Consider the following 6,000-nt stretch of genomic DNA (forward strand, 5'->3'; position numbering starts at 1 on the left):
GCGCGAAAATGGCCCAATTAATCCTTTTCCCTGACGCGTTTCAGTGCTTCAAGCACCGTAATCATAGGGCGGCAGCTGGCAAAACATGAGATGGACTTCCACGTCTATTACCCTTGTGGCACTCACTTTCAGGTAGGCGATATGCCGGGAGTAGAGGTCCCAATTCTTCTATTCCGGTATAGTCATTGATATGCCAGCGATTTTTCTGCCGATTTTCAGCCACTTTTAATTCTTAACAGCCCTCCGGGGCAGTCAGGAAGTGAAAAATGCTTGAATCCTGGTACGGCTTGGCAGAATAAACATTGTGAAACCTGCGCTGCATCGTGAGGCCCACTGGAGGGCTTTATTAATATCCTTAGAAGTTCTGGATTGCGCAAACCCACCGGAGGGTACAAATTGGCCATAATAAACCACATTTCCCAGCAAGCATCAAAAGAGTAAGTTTACTAAAAACGGCACACCTGAGGCCAATAAAAGAACTTTAGCATGCAGAGGATTGTGGGAGGCAAACTTTCTGTGCAAATCTGGATTGCCCATGAGGAAGAGGCGAGAGGCCTTGAAACGCGTTGGCAGAAGGAAAAGCAAGCTTGGGATGCAACTCCGGTTTCAGTCAAATAAATGATTTGGAAAATCTTCTGCCTTGGAGTGCGTTCTTAGCTGCGGGGAAACTTTTGGAAACATAACACACGGCAGCTCCGGCCGTGGAGAGCTGCACCCCCCAAAGAATATTAACGGGGCCGTCAGGAAGTGAAAAATGCTTGAATCCTGGTACGGCTTGGCAGAATAAACATTGTGAAACCTGCGCTGCATCGTGAGGCCCACTGGAGGGCTTTATTAATATCCTTAGAAGTTCTGGATTGCGCAAACCCACCGGAGGGTACAAATTGGCCATAATAAACCACATTTCCCAGCAAGCATCAAAAGAGTAAGTTTACTAAAAACGGCACACCTGAGGCCAATAAAAGAACTTTAGCATGCAGAGGATTGTGGGAGGCAAACTTTCTGTGCAAATCTGGATTGCCCATGAGGAAGAGGCGAGAGGCCTTGAAACGCGTTGGCAGAAGGAAAAGCAAGCTTGGGATGCAACTCCGGTATCTGAAAGAAACACGTTAGTTAGATTCCTCACCTTAGAATATCCCCAGGCGTCAGACTGGATCCGGAAGATTTTTCGTCAGCAATACCCCTTGCGCGTCGCTAGGCGTCGTCTGCGGCTCCGCGTCCGTCGTCGGCGTCGTGCGCCGGGATGACGTCGTCGGAGTACTTAGACGCCGCCCTCGCGCGCTGACGTCAGTTCTTCTTTTTTCCGCGCCAGTAAGCGCAGATCCGGGAGAGCTACCCCTTTTAGTCTTTTTTGACTAAATCTTTTTGATCATTTTTGATCCTTGTCTATCGACATCTGGTGCCGGTAGGATGCCTGGGTTCAAGGCTTGTGAGGATTGTCATTGACTGATGTCGGTGACCGATCACCACCGCCGGTGCCTCTACTGCTTAGGCCTCGACCACGACGCGGAGTCGTGCAACGACTGTCAGGCCTTGACTTCGAAGGCTAGGCGGGAGCGGTCCCGCAAGCTTCTCGAGCTTCGCCACTCGGCTCCGCGTCGTGCGCGATCCCGGTCCAGGAGGAGGTCCAAGGATCGCTCGCGGAGCCCTAGCCGACGCCACCATCGATCGTCTGGCTCCAAGTCGTCGGGTAAGTCCAAACACTCAAAGAAGTCCAAGAGGCGACATCGCTCTTCGGACTCCCCTCGCCGGTCGCGCGACTCGGCCGAGGGTCCAAGTGGTTCCACCCCCGCGGCTCCGGCGGAGCCGCAGGTGCCGCGTCCGCCCCCATACCTTCCGGTCCCTGGGGCTGACGCGGCGCCGGCGGAGATCAGTGCCTTCCTCTCGGCCATGAGGAGCCTGGCCCCGCCGTCGACGCCCGCTGGCGCGCCTTCGGGCCCCGCGGGCTCGACTGGGCGACCTCGCGTGCCGGCGGCTCCGGCCCCGGCGCCGTCGACGACTCCGGTCTCGACGCCGCAGGTCCCCGCGGGGCCCATGCCTGGGCCCCAGTCGACGCCGGTTGACCTTGTCACTCCTCCACCGGCGCCGACGCCTGAACCACCGACGCCGTCACCGGCGCCGCCGACGCCTGTGACGCCGACGCCCCAGTTTAGCCCTCATCCGGACCCGACGCCGGCACGGCGTCCGCCGACGCCGCATCCGACGCCGCTAGAGACCTACCATCTCTACAGTCCGGTTCCGATCATTCCTCCTGTTTATCAGGAATCGGAAGAAGGGGGCGACTGGGAGGGGTTCGAGGACCCTCTGGCTGTTCAGTCACAGCTTTCTCAGGACTGGGCAGATGAACTGGGGGAGGCCAGCGGGCTGGACACCTCGCCAGACGCTGGATTCACTTCTCCTCCGACCGTGGCTTCGGAGGAGGGTGCAGCATTTTCTGTGGTGCTGCGCAAGGCGGCTGAGGCCCTTGGGCTCGAGTTGCCTGCCGTGGCTGTGAGGACCAACATCCTCACTGAGGTGCTTCAAACCTCAGCAAGCTCCACTGAGCCTCTGCTGCCGTTTAACGAGGCCCTCACTGACGTTCTGCAGGGCACCTGGTCCAAGCCCTCCACAGTTCCTCCTGTGGATAGGAACGTTGCCAGGCGCCACCGCCCTGCTCCGGGCGACCCCAGCTTCCTGTCCCAACACCCCACCCCCGAGAGTCTGGTTATCCAGGCCTCTACTTCCCAATCCTCCTTCCCGACCGCTCCGCCGGACCGGGATTCCAAGAGACTCGAGCAGTTTGGCAAGAAACTGTTCTCGTCCCTTAGTTTGGGCCTGCGGTCTTTAAATACCGCCTGTCTCTTGGACCGTTATTCCCATTCCCTGTGGGATACGGTGGAGGACGTGCTGCCCCAGTGTCCGGAGGAGGTCCGGACGCGTCTTACCCAGGCTCTGGCCGATGGGAGGGATGCAGCACGGCACGCCATAAGATGTGGGCTTGACACCACGGACTCGCTAGGTCGGGCGATTTCCACCACGGTGGCGCTCCGCCGCCATGCCTGGATGCGGTCCACGTCATTTTCCGGGGATGTCCAGAACACCCTCATGGACATGCCCTTTGATGGCACTCGCCTGTTTGGTGAGAAGGCGGACAGTGCGCTGAACCGCTTTAAGGACTCCCGGGCTACGGCCAAGTCCTTGGGCCTCTCGGCTCCGCGGGCGCACACCTCCGCTTTTCGCCCCTTTCGTGGCCAAGGAAGGGGCGCCTCCTCACGTTCGCAAAGCCACCAGCCGCAGAACCAACCTGCGCGCGGTCGTGGACGTGGCTTCCGCCGTGGCGGAAATGGAGGCCGACGTGGTCAGCCCACATCCACCCCGGCAGCATCCGCCTCAAAGCCTTCCTAGTCCGAGCTTTCAGGCCCATACCACGCCAGTGGGCGGCAGAGTTCGCCATCACCTGCTCCACTGGCGGTCCATAACATCGGACAGGTGGGTGCTGCAAATCGTCCGAAGGGGCTACTCCCTCCCCTTCGAGACGACCCCTCCAGCCATGCCACCGCAGCACCACCGTATCTCGGGGGATCATTTGGATCTTCTCCGCGAGGAAGTTTCGGCTCTCTTGGCCAAGGGGGCCGTCGAGCGCGTTCCGAGTCCAGAAGTAGGTCGTGGTTGTTATTCCCACTACTTTCTGGTTCCCAAGAAGGGCAAGGGGGGCCTGCGCCCTATCTTGGACCTCCGGAACGTCAATGCCTTCCTCCGAAAGGAAAGGTTCAAGATGCTAACGTTGGCTCAGGTTTTAGCTGCCCTAGACCCTGGAGACTGGATGGTAGCGTTGGACTTGCAGGACGCATATTTCCATATCCCCGTCCTGCCGGCCCACCGGCGTTACCTGCGGTTCACGGTGGGCCAAGAGCACTTTCAGTTTACCGTGCTCCCCTTCGGCCTCACCAGTGCCCCTCGGGTGTTCACGAAAGTGATGGCGGTGGTCGCAGCTCATCTGCGCAGATCAGGGGTCCCAGTCTTCCCCTATCTCGACGACTGGTTGTTGAAGGCGGGCTCGCCCCAGGCAGTCGTCTCCCACCTCCAGACTACGGCGGATCTCCTGCATTTGCTGGGGTTTTCCATCAACGTGCCGAAGTCGCACTTGAGTCCCTCTCAGAAGCTCCTCTTCATCGGAGCGGTTCTCGATTCGGCGCAGTTCCGGGTCCATCCACCGGAACAGCGGGTCCGGGATATACAGGCCCTGATTCCCATCTTTCGGCCTCTATCCCGGGTTTCGGTCAGGTTAGTGTTGCGGCTTCTGGGGCTGATGGCCTCCTGCATCCTACTAGTGCATCACGCCAGGCGGCGCATGCGGGCTCTGCAGTGGGACCTGAAGTTTCAGTGGGCCCAGCATCACGGCAACCTGTCCGACCATGTCTTGATCTCGGAGGGTACTGCACAGCAGTTGCAGTGGTGGCTCACGGACCGCGAGTGGGTCAAGGGCAAGAGCCTCTCCCTTCCCCAACCGGAGCATGTCGTAGTGACGGATGCGTCCCTCTTGGGATGGGGTGGCCATATGGGAGAGGCGGAGATCAGAGGCCTCTGGTCTCCGGCGGAGTCTCGCCTCCACATCAACCTGTTGGAGTTGAGAGCGATCCGGCTTGCACTGAAAGCCTTCCTTCCCTCTGTCAGGGGAAGTGTCGTGCAGGTGTTCACGGACAACACCACCGCCATGTGGTACTGCAACAAACAGGGCGGGGTGGGGTCGTGGACCCTTTGTCAGGAGGCTCTGCGCCTCTGGACATGGCTGGAACACCAGGGCGTCACCCTGGTGGTTCAACATCTGGCGGGCTCTCTGAACGCCAGAGCAGACGAACTCAGCCGCCGGTGCATGATGGATCACGAATGGCGTCTGAACTCCGAAGTGGTGCAAGGCCTCTTTCAGCAGTGGGGAGAGCCTTGGTTAGATCTATTCGCCACCGAAGAGAACGCGCAATGTCAGCAGTTCTGCGCGTTGGAATTTCCAAGGCGGCACTCGCTCGGCGACGCTTTTCGTCACGAGTGGAGTTGCGGTCTGTTGTACGCCTTTCCGCCTATACCACTTCTGCCCAGAGTGCTGAAGAAGATCAGGCACGACCGGGCCCAAGTCATCTTGGTGGCTCCGGATTGGGCACGAAGATACTGGTATCCCGAGCTACTCAGTCTGTTGACCGATCCCCCGATACGTCTGCCCCTTCGGGAGGATCTTCTGTCGCAGCAGCAGGGGACGGTCCTCCACCCGAACCTGTCCAGCCTCCACCTCCATGCGTGGAGATTGAGCGGCGGCAGTTGATGCCATTTGACTTGCCTCCTGAAGTCTGTGATATCATTCTGGCAGCCAGGCGTCCCTCCACAAAGTCGGTATACGCCTGCCGGTGGAACAAATTTGTGGCATGGTGCACAGCAAAGGCTGTGGATCCCCTTTCCGCCCCTCTTTCTGAGGTTCTCCTCTTCCTTCTTTCTCTGGCCCGGCAGGGCTCTGCCCTGGGCACCCTGAAAGGTTATCTTGCTGCCATCTCCGCCTTCTTGCGGCTTCCTGATCAGCCTTCTCTTTTCAAGTCCCCTGTGGTTACACGCTTTCTCAAAGGCATTACACACACGTTCCCTCCTGTCCCTTTTGTAATGCCTCAGTGGGACTTGAATCTGGTTTTGACATTCCTGATGTGCGCTCCCTTTGAGCCTCTTCACAATTGCCCTCTTCGTCTTCTCACTCTAAAGACTGCTTTTCTGGTAGCCATCACCTCGGCTAGACGGGTGAGTGAGCTCCAGGCTTTATCTTCAAAGCCTCCTTTTCTATCTGTTCATCCGGACAAGGTTGTCCTTCGGCCTCGTCCCTCCTTTCTTCCTAAAGTGGTGACTCCATTTCACCTTGGGCAGTCTGTCACCTTGCCCACCTTCTTTCCGCCTCCGCATCCTTCCAAAGAGGAAGAGAGGCTCCACCGTCTGGACCCAAAACGTGCGCTCTCCTTCTATCTGGACCGCACAAAACAGTTCCGGGTG

This window comes from Triturus cristatus, chromosome 7, assembly GCF_964204655.1.
Source record: "Triturus cristatus chromosome 7, aTriCri1.1, whole genome shotgun sequence".
Classification (NCBI taxonomy): domain Eukaryota; kingdom Metazoa; phylum Chordata; class Amphibia; order Caudata; family Salamandridae; genus Triturus; species Triturus cristatus.